This window comes from Pteropus alecto, unplaced genomic scaffold (genome assembly GCF_000325575.1).
Source record: "Pteropus alecto unplaced genomic scaffold, ASM32557v1 scaffold86, whole genome shotgun sequence".
Taxonomy (NCBI): Eukaryota; Metazoa; Chordata; class Mammalia; order Chiroptera; family Pteropodidae; genus Pteropus; species Pteropus alecto.
In genome coordinates this window covers 8,867,677-8,892,501 of record NW_006442109.1, presented here as the reverse complement: position 1 = coordinate 8,892,501, position 24,825 = coordinate 8,867,677, and the positions used below count along the sequence as shown (strand labels likewise).

Sequence of the window (24,825 nt, the reverse complement as noted above, 5' to 3'; positions counted from 1 at the left end):
TGGGAAAATTGGGGCCTACAGGATCTGAGTCCTAGATAGAGTTCGGCACTCTTCATAACCCGTGTGACCTCAGGCAAGTCACTTGCTCTCTCTGAGCACCCACCTTCCCATTTCCACCCCATATCTGCTACAGTGCCCCATCCCACACTGCCTTTCAAATCTGCTGGCTGCCAAGCTGTATCTCCAGATCATTCTATGTGTTATTGTGAAGCTTTGTTATTAAGACATGAGTGAGAGAAACATTCCTAGTCTCTGAAGAAGACATCAGTAAAAGTAAACCAGGAAGCAAGAATCTGGAAGGGAGGGGAAAAACGCAAAATTGACCCCACAGAAAACTTCACCTGCTTCATTGGAGGGACTGGCCAGAGAAAAAGACGAAGGAAAGCCAACTACCCACTTAGTAACCACCACTAAAGATCAATATTGGACCAAAATAGAACCCCACATAGGAAACGATCTTGCTTCACAGCCGCGGAAAAAAAAAAATTTAACATAGAGAAGCCATTTAAAGCAGAAAAAATATTTGTATGTAAAAGGAAATATTTTAGGTAGGAGTTGAATACCAAATGATTTTGGGTCTCTGCGGGGAGTAATGAGGCATAGCAAACACACAATTCTATATGCATGTAATATTATCATCGCACGCCTCGGAAAGCTTTTAAATCACAGAAATGCAGTTAGGGACCATTGTACAAAATAAACATCCCACTTGGTGTCTTGCCTGCCCTAAGTTCCTTGATCTAGAGCGGCACTGCCAGATTTTTAGAGCCCCATAAATTAATGTGGTGCTGATTTGATTGAGCTAAATTAATAAGACTTGTGCTTTGTTGCAAAATAACTATTACAGTATGTTGTGGGGACGCACTGCCGATAAGGAAATTGCTGCCTTTAACAATCCCACTGAAGTTTCATGGAGGATTTCAAAACCGATTTTAATTAAAACAAAAGCCGATGTGTGGCAATAATGTGGGTGTTAAGGAGAGAAAATGCAAAATGTCTTTTTAAATCCATTTTAATATGTCTTAAGGACTGGATGATCGATGTGGTAAGAACTGGTGGCTGACACTGCGCTGGTGTGCTGCCTGTGCTCTCTGCTTCGGTCATGTTGGTACCTCTGGCCTATCCAGTGGGCCTCTGTGGAGGCTCTCCACTTCCGGGCCAGAGGTCATCTCCTGAGTTGGGGCTCCAAAAGGGAAATCTTCCTTTTCAGCTGCTTTCTCAGTCCTGGAGACTGTGGCAGAAGCTGAACCTCATTCCCCTGGCTATTCAGGACAAGGCCATAGCCCCCAGGCCTCCCTCTGGCCTCAAAGATCAGGGTCCCTTCAGCTCCCTGGGAACCTGGGACCAGATCCCTGGCTGCTGCCAGGGTCAAGGCAGCCTCTGGGAACCCTGAGGTGCCAGGGTTTTAAATAAGAAACAGCTGGAGCGTAATAGCAAGAGGACAAACTAATGCCTGAGGAACCTGGGGCAGAGTGTCAGGCAGACAGGGTGATGGAGAACTAGGGCCAGCCCAGAAGGCTTTAAACTGGAGCTATTAGGGACCTTGGTGCCAGAGGAGGCCCTGAATAAGGCAGGGCACACTACTGGTGCTGAGGCAGGAGTGTGAGTTTGGATGGTCCCCTTTGTGAGACCCACTCTAAGTCTTAACCTCCTATTATCTCAGTTTCCTCAGCTGTAAAATGGGAATAATGATAGAATTTACCTCACAGAGTTGCTGTGAGGATTAAACGGGGTTGGTGCCTAGCGCGCAAATGCCTAAAAATGTTATTGTTATAGAAAAAACCAGAAACGACAATAATAGCTTTCTATTTATGTTTTAAATCAGAGACAATTTGCTCTTACTTGAGGTCCTGCTACATATAAACAAAACGAACATGAGCAGGAAATGATTTTGAATCCCTGTGATGCCCCAGGTGCTGTTCTGAGCAACTTGTTCACATTCAGTGTCTCATCAGTTCTCACAACAGCTGGTGCCTCGGAGGTGAAGGGAAGCATCCATGTCACACAATGTAGTAGGGCGGAAGTGAGATGTATATTAGGTCTTGTTGAAATTGACATAAACCCGTGTGACCCCCAAGACCCTGCTCTGAACCACTGGGTCAGTGGCCTTCAACTTTCTTTGAAAAAAATTTCGACATGACTTAGTGTATCTACACACACCCACCCCCTTATAACAAAGGTAGAAGTTTGACAAAATAATACCCTTATTACATATGATGCATATGTTTTTATTCCATTTCCTTTGTAGAAGAAATTATTCATGACTCACTAAATTCTTTGCATCCCATTCTTGTGACTCATCCTTCAGTTTGAAAAATACCTCAAGTGCCTGTCACCTGTGGGAGACTTTATATGTGTGGTCTCATTCGACCATCCCATCTGCCCCAGGAGGTGCATAGTAGTTACAGATGAGGAACTGAGATTCAGGAAAGAGAGGTTTGGCTCCAGCCCTGACCATATAGTTTGTGATTGCTCAGTGTCTTGTTGTCTGTTGGCCCTTCCCCTACACTATATGCTCCATTAGGGAAAGTATCATGTCGACCTATTTCCTCCCAATGTCCAACCAGTGCCTGGCACAGAGCAGCCCTCAGTAACTGTTTGTTGAATGAATGAATGAATGAATGAATGGTGAGGTCAGTGCAGTCATTCTAGAACTTGAACTTCACAGCCCATGAGGCTCCATTCTATCTCCACTTCTCTCAGGTAACCATTCTCCCTCCTTTAGGAAGGGGCCTCCTATGTCTCCCAAGGCAGGGCTGGCTTGGCCTAGAAGGCTTCCATCAGGTCAAAAGTTATAGCTGAGGAAACTAGAAAGCTTTCAGAGTCTTTCAGGCTCTCTCAGAGACTCCTGCAGGGAGATCCTGCAGCCTACCACCAGGGGTGCCTGGAAAGATGAAGTTGTGACCATTCAGAGGAAGCAGAAAAGGAATTCATGGAGGAGTAGAACTTGTTTCATCTCTAGGAGCCCGAATGGAGATGGGGTCACGTCCACATTCGTGTAGGATAGAGGCTAAAGTGTCCTCATAGGTTTATGAGGAGACAATTACAAGGCAGAAGCAGCAGCCAATGTTAGAGTTCTCCCTTAAACACTGGGGAAACTTGGTCTTCCTGTCAACTCCACTGGCCAACAACTTGAGGCTGGGTTGTGGGGTCCTAATGATCCTAGTGAGGGAGTCCTAAGGATCCAGATAGTGCCTGGGTCTGATGGGAAACCCTGCAGGAGAGGCTGGAGGGGATAGTGGGGCTGTGAAAGCCAGCTTGAATGGATCCTGGGTGCCGAGTGCCAGTAAAGGACTGGGAGATGTGAGGAGATTGCATCAGAGCTATGTCTCAGAAGGCCCTGGAGAGGAAGATGGTGAGAAGGGTGGACTAAAATGGGGCAACACCCAAATCTACATAAACTGAATGGACAGAATAACCATAGTCATGAACTTAATTTAACGTAGTGTTGGGCCGATAATGCCTTTAAGTTAGCTGGCAGAAGTAAACACAGATCATTTTATTCCAGAACTCAAAGAGTTACCAAAAATAATTTGCCAAAAAAAAAAGAAAAGAAAAAATCAACTCAGACAAAAAAATAACCAAATGCACAAGGAAGCACAGCTCTAAGAATGAGAATCTGAACAGCAGAAACTGATTTATAAGATTTCAGATATTGGAATTATCAGATATGGAATATAAAACAGTGATGCTTACCATTTGAAAGGAGTGAAAAGGCAAAGTTGATAATATCTACAGGGAACAGGAAAATGTTAAAAAAAGAGTAAGAGAGATGTAACAGATTCTAAAAAGAAGGAAATATTATATTTAGAAATGAAAACACAACTGAAGTAAACACTCAGCAGATGTGTATAATAGCAGATTAGACATAGATGAAGAGAGAATCAGTGAACTATATTAACACAGCAAAGAGAGAAAAGGAGATGGTGAATATAAGAGAAGTTAAGACATATGGGAGATAAAATGAAAAGATCTAATATACATCAAATCAGAGTTTCCGAAGTAGGAGAGTAAGAGAATGGGCAGAGGCAATAATTCAGGAAATAATGGCTAAGAATTTCCAGACCTGAAGAAAAGATATTGACCCATAGTTTTAAGAAGACTTAAAAGGTTAGATAAATAAAATTCATATGTAGATTCATCAGAGTGAAACTGGAGAATGCCAGGGATAAATAAAAGATTTTTCAATCGGCCAGAGAAGGGGAAAAACAGGTTGCAGTCTATTCAAAAGAAAAATCTAGATTAGCAACTGACTTTCAATAGCAACGGTGGGAGCCAGAAGATAGCAGAATTTGTTAACATAGGCTTATAAAAAACAACCACTGAGCTAGAATTCTTTGGTCAGTGAAAATGTCTTTCAAGAATAAAGTTAAGGCTTTTCAGATAGCAAAGAAGGAAAAAAATTGCCATTTGCAGTGCCTCACTAAAGGCAATGCCAAAGGCTGTACTAGAAGGAGAAGGAAAGTTATCCCAGTTGAGTAACTAAAGTGTACAAATAAATAAAGAGCACAGACACTTGTACTATGCAGACAAAGCTAAATAAACATGAACTATTTTAAGCTATAATAATAGTGTTATGTGGGATTAAAAGAAAAGTTAGAATGTAAAATATGAAAACACCAACATATAAATAAGAGGTTAAATGGACTTCAAGTGTTCTAAGGCCTTTGGATAGGCCAGAAGGAGGGTAAAGGTATCGGTTAATATTAGCTATTGATGAGTTTTGAATACATGTTTTTGTAATTGCTAGGTCAACTATTAAAAGAATAAAAACAGAATATATCTTTCAAACCAATTCAAGGAGCAATTATGAATGATCAAAAATATTCCATTAATCCAAAAAAGTCAGGAAAAGAGAAAGACAGAGAAGAGGTGGAGCAAATAGAAAGCACAAAATAATTAGTAATAATAAATCCGAATATGTCAGAAATTGCATTAAATATAAATGGAATAAATGTTCCGTTTAAAAACTAAATATTATCAGACTATTTAGTAATACTAAGAAAGTGAAAATAAAAAAAATACTAGAAAAACATTTAAAGTGCAAAGATATATCTAAATAGATGGGAAAAAAATATCATGCAAATACTGAAAGAAATTTGGTATAGCCATATAAATGTCGAACAGCATAATCTTTAAGGCAAAAAGAATTATTAAAGATAAAGATAAATGGCCTTTATACAACAAAAGATAAACAAAATACAGCTACATGCAAAAACATGGATGAAATTCATATAATGAACAAAAGAAGCAAAACACCAAAGAATCATTACAATACAATTCCATTTACATGAAGTTCAAAAAACAGAAAAACCCAATCTGTATTCTTTAGTAGTTCCCAATTGGTGGTGAACCACTAAAGAATACAGATTAGGTTTTTCTGAAATTATAAAGAAAGACAAGAAAATAAAATTACAGAAGTCAGGACAATGGTTACACTTTGGGGGGAAAGCAGTTGTAATCAGCATATGTATCTTTAATGTATGTTTGCATGATTTTTTCCCAACTCTGTTCCATCATGTGGTGTCCATCAATTTTTTGATATTCCTCCTTTCAAGTGATGGAACATAATTCCCCTTCCCTTGAATGTGGACTGGACTTAGTGACTTGTTTCTCACAAATAGAATAAAGTGGAAACAATGATGGATGTATGACTTCAGAGACCGAATCATAAAAGGCACTGTAACTTCCTCTTTGTTTTCCTTTGGTTCTTTTGCTCTGGGGGAAGCCATGTCATTAGGATACTCAATAAGTTTGTGGAGAGGCTTATGTGATGAGGAACTTGGGCCTCCAGCCAACAGCTAAGTGAGTTAGCTCCTTGGAAGCAGATCACCCAGGCCCAGTCAACACCTAAAGGACTAAAGCTCCTGTCAACATCCTGACTGCAACCACATGAGAGACCCTGAGCCCAAACCACTCAGCTAAGCTGCTCCCAAATTCATGTCATACAAAAACTATGAGTCAATAAATGTTTGTCGTTTTAAGCTGTTGAGTTTGGGATAATTTGTTATCCCAAAGGATCACTAAATCTATGGAAGGAAAGAATCTCAAATTTCTCCCCTTTCTAGACCTAACTTTTCAAGAAGACCAAGCTCCTTAGCACAGCAGTGACAAAAGCAGCTAGTCTCCTCCCAACATAGCTGCCTTGTCCTCCCAAGTTCTCATGTCTGAGATTACTTAATTAAAAAGCATTGGTCCAGGCTCTGGAGATGAGCCTAAGTTCAAATCTTTTCTGTCACTTAATAGCATATGATCTTCGGCAACTTACTTCATCTCTCTAAGCTTCAGCTTCTGCTAAAAAATAGAGATTTCTCTAAGGAAGAATGAAACTCCATGGCAACTAGTCAATCAGTTCATCAGGAATCATTGGCTCAAACGCTATAAGCCTATCCTTGAAACTAGTGGTATTTTGAAGGATATAGATAGAGAAGTAGCCCAGAATTCAGGAGACAGAGGGACCAGGAGTGGCCTAATGTAGGATCTGGAATTTGAATTATTAGGAATGTCTAGAATTTGGATAGGCAGAAGAAAAGGAGAAAGTGGTCTCAAGTGAGGGCAAGAACATGGTTAAAAGTGAGGAGACAGGACAATTTCTCATGTGCTGGGCCTGGGCAGGAAACCAGTGAGATGGAACAGATTACAAATTTTGGGAAGAACAGGAGCTAAGGTTGGATAGGTAGAGCCTCAAGCAACAAGCAAGGAGGTTGGCCTTGACAGAGCAAGCCACAGGGAGTCCTTACAGGTCTTTGAGCGGGAGAGTGATGACAATCTGGCACCTCTTTTAGACTCACAGGCCAGAGTCCTTCCCTAGGTCTCACTGGACTCCTAGCACAGAAGAATGCCTTTATTCATCAGCATCCTCTAAAGCCAAGGAAACCATGCTATGAGGAGGCAAGGAGGCTTTAAGGAAGGAGGTGGGCCAGCAGCAACAGCTGCAGGGCCTCCCTCCTGCAGAGGCCCTCTGAGCCCCAGCCTAACACGGACCTTGCACAGGTATTGAATTATGAATGGAAGTTGCCCAGAAATAACTGCAAACATTATTGCCCCCCGGAACATGCATGTCCTCTGTAGGGCTGCAGCAATAGGTTTTGTTGCTTTTACTCTCCAGGGTCATTATAAATTAGAACTCTCACATTGATGGTGGAGCAGGGCACCTGGGGAGAGGAAATCCTGTTTGAAAGCCCTAAAACAGATAGACCCCTTAACTGTGTGCATTACCTTCAACTTTTCCTTTTGTTTGATGTATTCCACCTATCGTTATTAAATAACTAATTATTTAACATCTGTTAAAGCTTTGTTATATATTAGAACAGGCAGGACACAAATGAGTGCTTTTAATAATATAAAAGCCCATTAGCTTCATTTACTGTTAATGTTAAAATAAACATGAGGCAATTTAGATATACTATTCCAATTTCACGGAAACTTTGATGTTTTTCTTCTCTAGTCACATAATTAAGGGAAAAACTACTAATGATATTAAGTTTGTACAGTGTTAATGACAGAAACAGGCACAAGCTGAAATTGCAGCCATTAATATGAAAAAATAAAATATTTAACAGGGGAGATAGATGAGTGCAATTTTAATAAACCAAAATGAAGAAAATTAATTTTAGAAAGTTCCAGTCTTTCACATGCTACTGTTATACAAGCTGTCTAATGTATTATTTTTGTGGTCTGGATTATTTATTGATGGTTCGGAGGAATGCCCTGGTTTTTGCGTATTGTTTTGTGGATGATGAAGATTTTGCCTTTATTTAATTCTTTTCCTTTTCCCCTTACTCTACCACCAGTTCCCAAATGGAAATGGCTTTATTTACAGTGTGTGCTTTGACAGACAGATCTTACCAACAACCTGTAGGTGAGATGCAAGGAGTGGCATAATGTAACCTACTGAGACAGTCTAGCAGTGATGACTGCCAGGAGCTGGATGGTTACAGGGGCTGAAATGTTGGGGTTGCCTCACATGTGACAGTTGGCTCCAGAAGAAGGAACCCCTATGTCTGGATGGAGACAGCTAGTTCTTCAGCTTTCCTGTCTGTATCTGGATTTTTCTACTTGTAGTGAGTCAAATAGTGATCCCCGCCAAAACTCGTAGCCACCTGGGACCTTATTTGGAAATAGGATCTTTATAAATGTATTAAGATAAGGATCCTGAGATGAGATCATGCGGCATTACAGTGGGCCCTCAATCCAATGACAGCATCTTTATAAGAGACAGAAAAGACACACAGACACAGAGAGGAGGAGGCCAGGAGAAGACAGAGGCAGAGACCAGAGTGATGCTGCAGCAAGCCAGGGAATGACCGGGGCCACCAGGAGCTAGAAGAGCCTCCAGAGGGACTGTGGCCATGTTGACACCTTGATTTCAGACTTCTGGCCTCCAAAACTGTGAAAGTATACATTTCTATTGTTTTAAGCCACCACGTGTGTAGTTATTTGTTACAACAGCCCTAAGAAGCCAACACTGCTGAAGAGCAGCACCATTTAAATGAGCATCCCTGACCTGTCTTGTGAGGGCCATGAGAGGGTCTAGGGAGGGAGGAGAGGAACAAGATTGCTGGGAATGAAGCATAATGCAGAACCAGAACCGGAGCTGGCTGCAAGGAAAGGAAGTCCGGGCCGATGGCAGACATGTAGCACATGCTATAGATCCATAGCAACTAGAAGTTGTCAAGATGAATGGATGCAGAGAAACAGGAAGGAGTCCTGGGGGCCTGAGGGCAGGTACTAGGCAAGTTACTGAGCCAGTGATCAGAGCCCAGGTGGGTAAGGCACAGAGTCTGGTTCTACCTGTGAGGCACACAGGGTGGAACTGGGTTCTTTGGAAGCCAATCTGAAGCTCATTTGTCAAAACAGTAGCATGCGAGCTGATGATCAAGAACAGTAGCTAACAGAGTGCCTACTGTAGGGGAGGCAGGGACATCGGCACTCTATGCACACCCTCTCACTTAGTTTTCACCACGATCCAATGAGATAACTTGTTCCTAATGCTCCCGTTTTGGAAATGGAAGCTAAGAAAAGTGAAAATGGGCCTGAGATGGCATTTTGAGTGAAGAGCAGAGATTCAACCCAGGAGTCAGAATCCCCCGCCCTCACCACCACACTAGCTGCAGGTGGTGGTGTTTCAATTTAATCTCATTGATGTTTACCAATATGGCAGCTCTGGGCCGGGCTCTGTGGGGGAACAGAGCTGACTAAGACAAGGCCGTGGCTGGGTCAGTAACAGGAAAGCCCACCAGGAGCAACTTATGCATGGAGATATTTTCTCTAAAGACAGGAAATCTGAGGTGAGGCAGCTCCACGGTTTTTTACTTGCAGAACCCGAACCAGACCGTGGTTCTGGTTCTTGCAGCCGTGTCTTATTGATGTCTTCCAGGATTCAGGTGCTCTCCACCTGTATCAGTTATTAGGCTACCATTTCGGCTCCAAACCCACCCTTCTACACTCGCCTTTCTGATACATATGGGAGCTGCAAACCCACACACATTATTTCCGTTTTGCCAGACGCTCTCTGTCAAAAATCAGCCTATAGGGGGCGCTAGAGGGAGGCCGCGGGGCTGGAGGCACGTCTTTCTGTTTCCTTCCCAAGTCTTCCTGCTCCTGTTAGCATCAGTCCCGCAGCCCCCCTTCACCCTGGCGGAGGCCATTCCTCCTAGTAGCAAAACTGAATGTATTTGCTGTTTTTTTCCTACAGATACAGCCTCATTGCACCCCTTCCTCAGAGTCCGAGTCTAGACCCCAGTGCACTTGTACTCCAAGTTCGGAGATGCCAGCAGCAGCCATGCAGCACCTGCTTCGCAGAGGTTCACTTTTCCGCTCCATGGGACCCAATCTCTAAGTAAGCGTTAATAATTCAATCTTTTTTCCTTTGTTTCCCGGCCCTAAAAGTGGTATCTGCTTCCTTCAGTCACTACCTCCCTTTTTATCCTTTCAGTTACCTAGTTAACATTCTTTATACCTAGTCAGCATAACTGGTATGGTTCCTGACCCTTTATTGGATATATCATTTGCAAGCAACTTCTTTCATTCAGTAGATGCCTTTTCGTCTTGCCGATGTTTCCTTTGATGTGCAAATGCTTTTTAGTTCGATGTTGTTCCATTTATTTATTTTTTCTTTTGTTGCCTTTACCTGAGAAGACATATTCAAAAAAAAATTTAAATATTGAAACTTTTAAGTGTACAGTTAAGTGGCATTAAGTATAGTCACATTGTTGTGCAGCCATTACCACTATCCATCTCCAGAACTTTTTCATCTTCCCAAACTGAAACTCTGTACCCATTAAATAGTAACTCCCAATCCCCGCTCCTCCCAGCCCCTGGAAGCCATCATTATACTTTCTTTCTCTACATATTTGACTATTCCATGTACTCATCTAAATGGAATCATATAATATTTGTGACTGGCTTATTTCACTTAACATACTGTCTTCAAGGTTCATCTGTATTGCAGCATATATCAGAACTGCATTCCTTTTTAAGGCTAATATTCTATTATATGTACATATCACATTTTGTTTATCCACTCATCTATTGATGGACATTTGGGTTTTTACACTTTTTGGCTATAGTGAATAATGCTACAATGAACATGGATATACAAATATTTGGCTTTCACTTCTGTTTTATATATATATCCACAGGTGGAATTGCTAGATCAAATGGTAGTTCTGTGTTTAATTTTTTAAAGAACTGCCATATTATTTTCCATAGCAGCTACACCATTTTACATTTCCACCAGCAGTGCACAAGGATTCCAATCTCTCCACCTTCTCACCACGATTTATTTTCTGTTTTTTTTTTCTGTTGTTGTTGTTGTTTGTAATAGCCATCCTAATAGGTGTGAAGTGCTACAGCTTAGCTTTTGAGTCAAGGCACCCATGTAAAAATTAACCAATAATAACACAATAGAAACATCAATAGCCATAAGGAGAAGGCAGGGACCACGCAGGTTGTGGAAAAGAAAACTATGAGAAATGGGAAGGATGCCTTAGATACAGGAGGACATGACATCTAAGGAGGCGGGGGCCTTAGGGAAAGCTTGGCCTTGATTACAGCCTAGGGAGGAGGACTGGGGGCTGGGTGGGGCATGTCATGGGTGTTGTAGGCCATTGGGAAAGCCATGAATTCACAAGTGGAATCTGGACCCAGGGGCCTGTCCCAAATGAATAATATTCCCACCTGATTCTTACCCAGCTTGCACCCTCTCTCCGTGGACTTGCCGTCCTTGGCTCCTACCTATCCTTTCGCTTTCTTCACTCTTCTCCAGTTATATTTCCAGTGCCTAGCTCAGTAAGCACACACCAGGACCTTGATGAGAGAAAAGAGGTAGAAAGGATGGATGGAAGGATGGGTGTTAGCATTTAACAGACAAGGAAACCGAAAGAGTAATTAGATTTCATTCCACAGAACTGTGGCCCAGCTGGGTTTTCATGGTGCTCACTGAGCTCTGAGCCTCACGACTGGCCACAAGAGTGGAAATCACCCGCTTCGGATGTCTGCTGTAGAGATTCTGCCCAGTGACAGTGTCCCAAACTCTCCTCCACTATGATTTTCTCCCTGCCATTGTATTACAAGAAATAATTGATTACAGGAATTAATTAATTACAGGATATAGTTAATTGAGTATATAAATTATTTTCACATGCATGTATATAGCTGCTTGTTTGGGTGGCTCCGCATGCATATGAGAGGATGTGAGACAGCCAGAGTGAGGCTCCCCCAGGAGCTTGAATGGTGGGCACAGTCATCTGTTTGCTCCACTCTGCTGTCCTTGAATCAAGCCCTTACCTGGAGAGCAGGACTTTGCCGGTATCACAGAGGCATTCAATCTGTAATGTATAACAAGGTGGCCACAGTGTCCCCGACAGTCATTGAAATTGATCTGCAAGCCAAAGGGAAATGCATTAACCAATTTAACTGTCCGTAAATCCAGCATAATGAACATCCCAAGGTGTCTTATTACAAGCTCACTGTTGCTTGCCTTTACTTATTTTTTAACATTTCAATTTTTCTTAAATTAATTCTTGAGTGGGGCTGTTTCCACAAACACAGTTCTGAGAAAAAGGTTCAGAGTCTTTCTGTCAATGAAGGGCTCAAAGTCTCATAGATTTGGACCATTCAGTGTTTTTCAAGACACGTTCACCTCTGCTACTAAAGTATACTTATTAAACCGTGTCAGGGAGGTGGGCAAGGATGATTTTGAGACATGAAAACATGGGCGAAGAAACTATGAGGAGCATGGTGGCAGAAAAATCCCTAGTTGACGAGTTCAAAGACCATTTTCTATTTTCAGGCTTTTGTTAACTCAGTGTGACTCGGAGAAAGTCACTTTTGGGTCTCGGTTTCTTTAGTGGATGCTATCAGTGTCCCCACAAATATCCCCTGGAAGTACCATGTCTACCTACTCACTGTTCCCCCACACCAAGACTTTTCAACCTTGACACTATTGGTATTTGGGGCTGGATAACCCTAGGAGTGTGTGCTGTCCTGTGGACTGGAGGGTATTTAGCAACATCCTTGGCCTCCAAATGCCAGCAACTACCTCCTACCCCCCATCCCAGATGTGACAACCACAGATATCTGAAGACATTGCCAAATGTCCCTAGGGGCAAAATCCCCCTAATTGAGAACCATTTATCTATGCATTGATGGGCTCTGGGTATGGTTCCTTGTTCATTCCTCCAACACTGTGAAGTACCGCCATGTGCCAGGCACTGGGATACAAAGTCACATTCTTCATGGTGCTTCTCCTCACTAAGTTCATGGTGTAGTGGGGAAGCGGATCATTGGGAGATTGATGGTGGATGAGCATGGGGTATTCTGGGAACTGAGAAGAAAGGCCTGGAGGAGGATGACTTGAGCTGAGCCCTGGCGAGAGGTGCCTACATGATGTGAAGTGAGAAGTCCCAGATCTCGTCCTAAAGTTTCCATGATATCCAACATTAGGTTAACTCCTTTGCTTTGAGATACTTGAAGTCCCAGTGAGAACTCAAGAATATGTTCTGGGAGTCATGGGCAATAGGCTCCTGTTAGCATTAACATGCTGGCTCAGGCTAGTTCAGCGGGTCGCCCCGCCACTCACCAGCATCCCTCCCGGCTTAGCTGAATGGCTACCTGCTCCATGAACTTCCCTGGAAGATTTAGCAAAAGGTGACCTTCCCCTTCTCACCTCCTATAGACTCATAAGTTTTGGTGAGAGTAGCAGAAAACAAGACCTGCAGCACCTTTAGCGCTTAAAAGGGGCAGCCCAGTGAGGAAGTGTATTGGGAGCTGAGTCCTAAGCAGCTGGACACAGGAAATCTGGCTTTAGGGAGCTAGAGCCTAGAGATGAGGAGGAAAGAGAAGAGAAAGGCAAATCATCTAAACCCCATCTTCCTGACAGTGTTGTCTCTTGTCGATCCTGAGGGTACTCACAGGCTTTGAGGACACCCTTGATCCAGTTGTCATTACTCAAAATGTGGCCCATGGACCAGAAGCATTGGCATCACCAGGGAGCTGGCTAGAAATGCAGAGTCACAGGCCTATATAATCAGAATATCCATGTTAACAAGATCACCAAAGACTCATGTTTGGGAAGCACTGTTCTAAAAAACAAAAAATCCATATTTATTTAGGGAAGCCACCTATGTGACCCCCCATGGGGTAGGCATTGGGAAGAATACAAAGTGGAGCAGGTGCACTGCCCCCACCCCGTGGGATTACCTTCTGGCCTAGAGACAAAGTCCCATAGTCTTCTCCCTGGCAGCCCACCATCTAAAGGGTGAAGGCCAAATTCCTTTGCCCATCACTCAAAGCCCTTGGCAATTAAAACTTCACATCCCTTTTCAGACCCTTCCTCCAAGATTCTTCTCCGGGTAGCTTGGGCCCTTGCCAAGTTGAACAACAAGTAGTTTCCCAGTGCATGTTTCGCCTTTTAGACTCGGAGTCCTTGTGTGAGTGGTCCCTGTACCTGTAAAACACCTTCCTAAGCCTAAATCTTGCGATGCCCTCTAAAGGGTCACCTCCTCCTGGAAGCCCATTCTAGTGCTGCTGCCAAAGTGAGCTCTATCTCTTGTGACTTCTCCCAGCCCATTGTCTGCCTCTTTTTAGGGACTGAATTCTCTCTCTCTCTCCTGTCCGTACCTGTATCTTCAGCCTATGCTCATGGCAACACTGAAACTGCTTGAATGCAAGAGCCAAGTGCAATCGCAATCTCAACATGCAGCCAGAGAGCTCAGTGAGGGTTTGTTCACTGACCAACAGACTTACCATGGACAAAGGCAGGGGATATCTGACCCATTGACCTAAAGGAGGGCATGTAGGGTGAGGGAAAATGGAGAATGGAAACTGACACGTACTGAGCCTTAACTATGTGATAGGCATGTAACATATTATTCAGCTTCATCCTCAGAGTAACTTTTTGGGGTTTCTATTGTAACCTCCTCTAACAGATAAGCAATGTAGATTCAGGGATGTTAAGCCACTTATCAAGGGTCACACAGACACACTAAGTCATTGAGCTGGGATTCAGACATCCTTCTGTCTGGCTCCAGAGTCCATGTTTGTTCACCATGCTGTGAATCAGTGTCAGAAAATCCACAGTTCCGATGTGCTATATAAGTCAATGTAAAGCCAAGATTTATCAAGCTAAAGATAATCTTGAGATCATCTAGTTCAGCTGCTCTTTACTGGTGGTAAATTGTGGCCCAAGGAGCAGAGAAATAACTTGCTCAAGGATGTGACCAGACCCCGGGTCCATGTGACATCAAGACCCAGTCCTTTCCTCTGTGTCAGACTCAGGGGCATAAGAAAGTCCATGGCTTTGGGTAATAAGGAAGCCATTCTAGAAGGGAAGATCCTTGACTTGGGCAGGAAAGGGAAGAGAGCTTTACTAGTGTTAAAAACAAAATTCAACTGAGTAAACTTTAAAAATGTTATTGGCTTTATTCACCATACATAAACTGTGCAGTATCCAATCGAGTAAATAGAAAGGAGTTCTGAAGAGCTGTACGAAATTACTCTAGAGGCAGAAGGGGCTAGGACAAGGAAATTATATTAGAAAACAGCTGATCGTTTGTGACAAGGTCACCTTTTTTTTAGGGGGCAGTAGAGACCTATCAGGAAGATTACCTCTCTAGTGCTAACCGGGTAATTCCAGATTGACTGGTTTTAGATTCTATTCCTAGGGGAGGCTGAAACTGTAATTAATTAGATATTAAGTCTCAGTTGGTGATGTAGGGCTTAGTACAAGTGACTCCATTGTGGGCCTGCTGTCTCTTTTTTAATAGTTCCCCCCTTTTGATCAAACTCTGAGCCTAATTATTCGATGAGTTTCCATCATTTAACTTAGTAAACTAAGTTAATGGTGGAAGTTTCTAAAAAGATTTGGGAAAACTTATTTAAGTTGACATACCATAAAACATAATTATTGCTGAAAAGTTCACCTAGAAATTCTTATTCCACTAACATTTATTTAATTCACTTGTTCTTAACAATTATGTTTAGACTACCTGTGAAGACTTCATGAAACATTAGACAAAGTCAGCCATCATCTCAAGCTGACTTTACAGGGTCAGATAAATCATATTATCTCTTATATAATATTTTTCTTGCTGACAAATATTATATAAGAGATAATATGATTTATCTGACCCTGTAAACCTAGGTTGAAAGTATTATATTTAATGCTCATTACTCTAAAGGCAAGCCTGTTTTAATTAAACTAACAAACTTAAGCTAGCTTTATTTGCTAAAGATTAATCCTAGATTACGTGAACTTGAAAACATTTGGGTTAAGTTTTTATTGTATTTCTGAGAGCTCTAGGAATACTTAATTCATATAAGCACTTAATTTTCTTTAAGCCATTAAATAGGGTTCTTTTACAATTAATTTTAGCCATACCATACAGAGGTAGAAAAATACCATAAATCTACAAAATATATAGGTACATGTAAATATACAGACAGATGCAAACAGAAACTTGATAGCTTCTATTCTAAAATTTTAGCCATGGATCGGGTACAGTAATACAAAATTCATTAGTTATATAAAAAAAGTTAGGTCCAAATTGTGTTTCTGACATATAGAATAAATTAAAGTTACCTGTTCAGATGGCAAAAGCTTTTTAAATATATTTGTGGATAAGATACTTATGATTTTTATTTGCCCAAGTTCCAAATAACTTACCCCCCACTTTTTTGTTCTTCTGATAAAAATTACCTCTCTAAAGTTTGTGTTTCAAAGAGATAGCCTAGATAAGAGTTCGAGGAGAAGACCAGGTAGAACATTTACATCTCATAGGGACAGGAGAAGAATAAAGTTCCTCTAAGAAGCACTTTTGTTTCCTAAGGCTAGAAGTTTCACAATACTTACAAGCCTTTGGGGATGAACAGAGGAGGTTTTGGGATTGGTAAAAAGGATAAGGAGACTTTGAATTGTTTCTGGTTTTGCAAAGATTTGTGTGATAAGGACAGTTGCTTTTAATTCCTCAAGGAATTAGGTAGCAATTTAGAGGACATCTTAGGTTGATCCATCCATCCAGCTTACATTATCCTCAGTTTGCTTCTTTATATCAGCGAGATCTTTAAGATAGAAATCAAATATCTCTATGTTCTGGATTTAGAGCTGTGTGTCTTTAGAATGTTTCAACAAATCCTTCCACAAAGGCTTCAGAAGGTTTTTCTTTCCCTCTGTCTGGGTATGTTTAGCTTAGGGGAAGAGGTTCTTATAAGGCTCTGAATATAAACTTCCAATCTGGCCAATTTCTGACTACATGGCTACTTTGAAAAAAAAAAAATCCTTCAAAGTATCTTGTCAGTTTTCAACCAAGATGAATAATAAGTATTTCTGGCGGTATCGAACCCCTTGGACCCAAGAGGTGTTCCCAAAGAGGGTGCAAAAGATATTACCCTCCCAAGATCCAAAGCCACTCCCAAAGATAGCCAAGAGAAAGAAAAACTTAGATAATTCCCTGGAGGGCTGGCAGCAGTTTGATAGGACCCTAGCCACAAATGGAGTTCAACTCACATTTATGTCCAGGTATATTTTGGGATTCCTAATCTAACGGTTACCAAGCCAGGTTCTCAGGACACAAAAAGAGGACAAACAAGGAAGTAACAGCTATTCCTGGGAGAGAAAGGATCATCAATAATTAATGGATCCAGATTTGAAAACAAAGGGTGATGCGAAATTTTATCTTCCTTCCTCTAGTGGGAACTACAGACAGATTCGGAAGCACTGACTCTGGTAAAAATTCTCACCCTTCTGTGGCTTCTGTTAATTTTTCCAGGATCCCATTTGCAGGCTCTGGTATCTACCAGAATTTGGCAAGGTTTTCCATTAATTTTAATTTTACTCTCCCTTGGCTATTTAAGGGAATAACATAACAGTTTACCAGAAAATCCCTCAGAGTCCTGTCAACCCTGACCCATAGGGACCTTTCCATCTAGGGTAGATATGGGGTGTCTGTAAGGCCACTAATTTGGAAGACTTTTGTTTATGGACGTATAGTCTCTTCAGAGTGGAAAGACAATTCATTTAGGGGATTAGAAAACTGAGTACTCAGGTAGAGGAGGATAGAGGGGGACAGGAGGTATTGGGTCAGCCTTATAGTCTTTTTTTAGGCACCTCTTGTGTCTTTAATTTTTCACCAGCCATTTGCTATGAATCTGTCAATGAAGCTATTTTGGAAACTCAAAGCCTTTTGGAAGCTCCTGCATGCAAAGTAAAATGGGTATCCCATTCTGTTTGTTTGATTTGGGAACCCTTAAAATGCACTTCTTAAATGAACAAACTTGTCTAATAGGAATGGTCCCCACAATGGCCATTGTAATTCTAGGTTGTCTTTAAGAAGATATTACCAGACATGGTTTCATAGTGTAGTGGTTAGCACTCCTGCTTTACATGCAGAAGGTCCTGGGTTCATGCCCCAGTGGAGCTATTGTCCATGGTTTATAGCCGTGCCACCCTGAACAAGCCCAATGTCTGATCTCGGAAGCTAAGCAGGGTCAGGCCTGGTTAGTACTCGGATGGGAGGCCACCTAGGAAGATCAGGGGCTGTAGGCATAAATAATAATAAATAACAATAATAAAAAAAAGAAGATATTACCGTTTTTGTAGGTATTTATAGCTTCTAGGACCATAGTTCTACATAAAATAAGCCAGTGTGCCTGAAGGTGGCGCGCTCCACTCTTTGGAACTAAAAGATCTCATTTTAGCTAAGCCTTGGGTCTCTCAGAGCCAAATTAATACCTAAGAGGGATGTGCCGCTGGGCTGGGGATTGTGCAATGTTTTGAAGTGTACCTCGTTACACAGAAATTTTCTTGAGGCTAGCGGGTGACCTAATGTCCATTTAATCCATTTTGTGACTGACTTATCCTAACATGGGAATCTTTGAGTTAGGTTGCAAGTGCTCTAAAAGCTTTTAAGTGCTTGATTCATGCCCACCAATTTTATGGCTTTTGGCTTCTAAGATCCCCATCAGCGATAGTCTTTGCCTCATGTGCACATTAACACATCAGCCATAACCAGAGATGTTACTACAGACTGGCCAAGAGAAGGTGTTGGGTGCATACTGCCAGCAGTTCCCAACGTGGAACTATGGGCTGGACCAGCAGACTCCAACAAATGGGGACTACAGACTAACCAAGGGCTAGGGACTCAGGTTCTGGGTGGAACCATCCATCTGCTATCTCAAGCTGACCTGCTAAGTCCTTTACTGGGACCATGGACTAACCAAGGCTAAGGACTGGCACTCTGTTAGAGCCTCCTGTCAGTCTAGACTGATCTGTTAACCCTGGACTGGAAAGCCAATTAGATTGGCAAATCAACGCAAAGGGAGTGAAGCTCAGAACCAAGAGAACTTACCCACAGCCCTTAGAAATGGCAAGAAACATAGAGAACTTAAAGGGTTCGCAGGTACCAGTTCCTGTGTTTCTCCTTGTCCCCAAAGTTGTCAGAAGTTTCTCTTGGATCTTCTTGCTGCTGCCAAATGTGTTAAACAACAAAATTCAACTGAGTAGATTTTAAAGATCTTATTGGTTTCATTCAATGATTCATGAGTCGAGCAGCATCCCATCTAGCAAGTAGAAAGAAGTTCTGAAGAGCTGTACAACTAAAAATATTTATAGGTAGAAGGGGGTGGCACAAGGAAGTTATACTAGCAAAGAGCTGATTGTTTGTGACAAGGTCACCTTTCTTTAGGGAATAGCAGGAGTCTATCCGGCAGATTACTAGTGCTTACCAGGTAATTTCAGGTTAACTACTTTAAGATTCCATTCCTGGGGAAGGCTGAAACTATAATTAAGTTAGGTAGGTATTCAGTCTTGGTTTGGTGATGCGGGCTTAGCACAAGTGACTCCATTAAGAGCCCATCGTCTCTTTTTTAACACTGGGCATTTGTTTCATGCCAGGCAGGAAACATATGCCATCTCACTTAATCCTCCTAACAGCCTTTTGGATCATCCTCATTGTACAATGTTAGGAAAAATTGTGTAAGTCTTTGAAAGGACCAAAAAAAAAAAAAAAATGATTACTGTGTGTCTTGAATAGTGCTCCTTTCTGGGTAATCTGTACATTTCATTTGTCTTTAAGCTATTTTACAACTCTATAAATTGTAGAAAACTAATAACAATGCAAATGATTCTTGTTTATAGAGATGCAAGTAAATTTATCTGTTAGAATGCAAATGACTATAGCCTTGAGGATATTGACCAGTTTTGCAACTATTTTTAAATTCATTTTGGATTGCCTGTAAGTGTGTAAGATCTTTGGGTTTTTAACACTGTACTGGTTCTCTCATTAATTAGCGAGTTAAATGAAATCTTTCTGACACTTGTTTATCTTTATATTTTTATTAAAGTGGTTATTTAACATTTAAAAAATTATCCTTTAACATACATGATAAAACTTAATATTTAAACACTTTTCCCAAGGTCACAGCTTGTAATAGCTACAGTCTAATTCCAAACCTTATAATCTTTCTGCTGCCCACCCCCATACCCAGCTTTACAGCTTTCCTTCTTATAGCTCCTGGTTTACAAGGGATACAGTTGTTTGGTCACTTTAACTTCTCAGAGCTTTAGTTTCCTCAATTATCAATTAAACTTTCCCTGCTTACCCCTATTAGTCAAATAGAGTCATATATATGGGGACACCTGAGAAAAGTGAAAGCCTCATGCACAAGTAAGTGTATTGTAATAAAGGAGGTCCATGGGGATATGGACTTGGAATTAGTTCTGAAGGCCTCTACCCATTAAAGCCCTGTGACCTTTTTCAAGACACCCAGTCCTATCTTGGACCCTCAACAGTCAAATGGGCTTGCTCTGACTACATCACAGAGATGTTGTATAGATGGAATGAGGTAATGGATGTGCAAGTGTGTTGTGGACTGGTAAGTGTTATAGAGAGTTTAAGCCTTAGTGTTGTAGAGGTAAGAAATGTCCAAAACTGTAGAACATTTTATGAGTTTATTTGAGCCAAAACTGATGACAATGCCAAGGTGCAAGATCTTAAATGCTCCAGAGAATGACAATATGCAGTTTCTTTTATGCATTTGGAATTAAGGAGGGAATTTAAGGAAGATTTTAAGAGAATGGGAGAAAGCAAGGTGGGGATTGGAATACAGGATAGTTAACAAGATTGTATGCTCTCTTGAGGGTGGTCAAAGTTTTGAGGGGTATTCTAGCATGTTAAAGGCGCATTAACCTAGATGCACAAGAACAATGGACAAGACTGGCTTAAAAATCTTTTCCTAAAGAAGTTATAGTCCTGGGAAATGACTACCTTCCATGACGTGCCCGCTTAGGAATTTGTGATCAGATCACCCTCTGAGGTTACTACTCTGGTTAGATTTATTACAGCAGCCCATTTTCGTCCACAGTGTGATTGTGACTGCTGTTGTTATTGTGCTTACTCCCACTACTACAGTGGGGATGAAGTGGGGGAGTTTGGATGCAGGAGCTCCTGGCCTCTCTCCCCTAGCCTGCTTCTCTGGGGACAAACCAGGACTACTAGGAGTAGGGGCTTCTTCCTTGAGCTGTCTGCCCCTCACTCTCCTCTCTACATCCCTGGTGGCTCAAGCAGCAGTTATCAAGTCCACTTTCTTTTGGAGGCACTTTCCCAATGAAAGTTTGGGAGGGATACATTTTCCCAGGCCCTGCTGAGCCAGTGCAGGTGTTTCATGATGACAACATTCACAAAACCCTTGCATTAGCTCAGATGCACTTCCTGATTTATTTATAGCTACTTGATGATTTAGGAGCCCCGTCCACTTGGCTGTTTCCCCAAGATGACTTTTCACCAGGCGTGAGCTTATTCACTTTCAGCCAGCTGAGTAGGTGTGTTCCTACTTGGTGCTGGTATGAAAGCCTAGTCTTCCTGCTCCTCTTTATCAGGACAGAGTGTCATAGACCTGCCAGGGTCAAAGGCAGGCAGAGACTATCAAGTCTGAAGGACTTCAAATCTGGCTGCTAGTTTATCAGAATCACCTGGGGAGCTTTTAAAAAAATCCAGATTTGAGGATCCAGACCCTTGAAATAAGAATCTGAAAGGGCAAGGCAGAGCAAGCTTTATTTAAAATCATCCCCAGGGGCTTCTCATGCCTGGCAGCCTGGTTTGGAAACCACTCTTCTAAAGCAATCTTCTTTCTCTGAACAAGGAGGAGCCTATGACACAGGTGTAAAGTCAGTGTCAAAGTCACCCAGGCTATCTGAATCCCTTTTGGATCCATTGTTCCAAAGGGACAGGTTCTTAGTGGGTTGGCATTTTCTCTTAGTGAAGCTGCTTTGCAGGAGCTTCTGCAGGGGGTAGAGGAATGGGGAAGGAGCTCTTACTCCATTCCAGAACAGATCTGGCTGTGAACAAACGAGAAAGAGCTTTAGCGTAAGCCCAGCTAAATGGATAATTAAACAGATAGCAAAATGGAATGCAGTTCCACACACCTCATGGGAGCTGGCTGGGGGAGATAATATGCTTTCCTGTCGTCAGAAGGCACAGGAGGAAAAACAACTGGGCCTGGCCGTTGGCCATTTAACAATATTGCTTTTGTAAACAAGTTGAAAATCCAATAACTGTAAAACTTATGGCATGTCCTTAAAAGCCTATCGCTATTTTCTCCATAAATGCATGAGTGTTTCCAACTGACAGTGTTCTAATTAAACAGTCCACATCCCCAGGGCAGCTAGGTCATCCTTGAGAAGGAGGTTCAGGACCAGGGGTAGGGGTGATGAGCTTGGGGTGCAGCCCTGGCACTATTACAGCCGAGCGACTCTCTTCCTTCTTCCTGTGGTCTATAACTAGAGGTATCATCAAAGAACAATGAAGCACAAACCCAAAGAATCAAACTCTCAAGATAGAACCCTAGCAGTGAATGCCCACCATAGGTGCCTCACAGAAGGGGAAGAAGGAAAGGCTATTCAGTTCATCCACAAAGAAACCCTTTGGTAGTGGAAGCAACAAAATAGTAGAAAGTGTAATTCCAGGCTCGGAGGAGCACGCAATTCTTGATGGGGAGGGTACGCACATGCGCACGCATGCACGTGCGCGCATGCGCGTGCGCACACAACACACACAAACACGCACACACACACACATTCTGAAGGAACACCAGAGGGAAGAGAGCCATGTGGTGAGTGAGTGAAACAGACAGTGGGGGTGAGTGCTCTTGGGCTGGGGTCTTCATGAAGGAATCACAGAAACTTAGGGCTGGATGGGATTCCAAAAGCCATTTGATCCACCAGCCAGCTCCCAGTTTTTGCCTCCCCTGGACCCATCTACCTGGAGTTGGGCCAAACTTCACAGATAAGGGTACTGTCCTTGACAAGACTTTCACTCTAGACACCAGCTGCAAAGTCTAAGGGTCCTCAGGTCCACTCTTGGTCTGACCAGCTGTCTACAAATTCAGGAATTCCTATAACTTCTCACAAGTTGATACTTTGCTAGAAAGACTCACAGGACCCAGGAAAGGGCTGTATTTACAAGTTTTTTAATTGTGGTAAAATGCATACAACATAAAATTCACCATCTTAACCATTTTTATGTATACCAATTCGGTACTGTTAAGTACATTCACATTGTTGTGCCACCCATCTCCAGAGCTCTTTTTATCTTGTAAAATTGAAACTGTACCTATTAAAAACAATACTCCCTATTTCCCCCTTGCCTCAGCCCCTGGCAACCATTCTCTACTTTCTGTCTCTATAAATTTGACTACTCTATGTACCTCATATAAATGGAATCATACAGTATTTGCCTTTTTGAAGATTACAATTTTGTTATAGAAAAAAGTTACAAATCTGAACCAGTGAAAGGGAGAAACACACAGGGCTAGGTCTGGGAGGATTCCAAGTGCAAAATTTCTGTCATCCTCAGGTATCCAGTGCCCTCTCAGCACTGACGGGTGACAGAATCAAAATGTATTCACAACTAGAGCAGCTCACCTGAGCTTGGTGTCCAGAGTTTTTATTGAGGCTTAATTCCATAGATGTGATTGGCTGAATCGTTGACCCTCCTCCAGCTTCTCCCCAAGGTCAGGCTGATACCACATGACTCAAAGGCCCAACCCCATAATCACATGGTTCTTCTTTATGATATAGGCAGCCTTTCATCTTAGGCCATTTCATTAGCATAAACCTGGAGAGGCCAATCACAAATCACTTCATTAGCATAAACTATCAGGGTGGTCTGAGGGGCCCACTGTGAATAAGGGAGGCACCCCTATCACTTGGGAAATTCCAAGGGATTAGAAGTCAACTCCCAGGGACAGGGACAGAGGCTAGCCAAATTCTTTATTACGCACCCTCCCAACATTGTTGCCCTTATCCCATCACTTCCATTGACCTTCCTAGAAGACAACTGATCCAAACACTGGTGAACACCAGAGGGACCCGGTGCTGGGCCTGGTCTGGTCTTTTAGCTCCATATGGCCTTGGATGATCACTTAACCTCTCTCTGCTACATGTCAGCTCCATTAAGGTAGAGTATGTTTGTCTTGTCACTGATGAATCTCCCGGGCCTGGAACAGTTCCTGACAGGCACATAACAGGTGTTCAACCAATATTTGGTAAATGAATGAATGGATATACTTCAATCACTTTACCTAGACCATGAGGATTATTGCCAGAGTCCTATGCGTGGGGACCCTTGGGGTGCTGTGAGGCACTAGGTAGAGTTGAGGGGCAGTAACTTACTCTTAGCCTAGTTTCCAAAAAAGCCGCAATTTCCTGTGGAGTGGGAAAAGTAAACTCGCTTTTTCTCTTAAAGGACAAGAAACAATAGGAAAACATGTTGCCTTCTGATATTTCCCAGGTCTTGTGCATCAGTTATCCATTCAGTTTTCTGTTTGGCAGATGAGGACACTGCAGTTCAGAGTTCAAGGCCTCAAGGTACAAATGGTAGAGAGACTATGACTCTGGGCCCTGCCCCTCCAAGAGCCTAGACTGGGCTGAAAAGTCACACCAAAAGATATGTCTGTGTCCAGGAACCTGTGAATGTGACAGCCAAAGAGGACCAGAGGTGGTCTCCAAGAACAATGGTCTTGGAGAATGAACAGAGACCAGGTTCTGGGCTGGGATAGTCCACTAGTGGTGTGATCTTGGCTGAGTCACATGGCCTCTCATGGCTGCTTCCTTCTCTGAGAAATGGGACTAATGATCTCCTTTACACGAATGTGGAGAAAGTCATGATGGGTGTACCAGGACTTTCCAGTCTCTGAAGGGCTGTCCTCACAGACCCCTGCCATTGACAGAGAGTCTTAGCTGCCAGTCACCCAAGGCACCCTGTGTCCCTCCCCCAATAACCCCTCCCCCGCTCCTCTGCCCAAAGGAGGGAAACCCATTTCCCTGGG

The 24,825-nt window shown here is 42.4% G+C and overlaps 1 long non-coding RNA gene across 7 annotated transcripts in view; it reads left to right on the top strand.

Moving 5' to 3' along the window:
* LOC112469592 overlaps window positions 1–24,825 on the top strand; it is a 128,579-nt gene that overhangs the window by 25,628 nt on the left and 78,126 nt on the right. For all 7 annotated transcript variants that reach the window (XR_003042698.1, XR_003042696.1, XR_003042701.1 and 4 more), the window contains one exon: window positions 9,698–9,841. This is a non-coding gene — a long non-coding RNA (uncharacterized LOC112469592). The remainder of the gene's footprint in view (window positions 1–9,697; window positions 9,842–24,825) is intronic.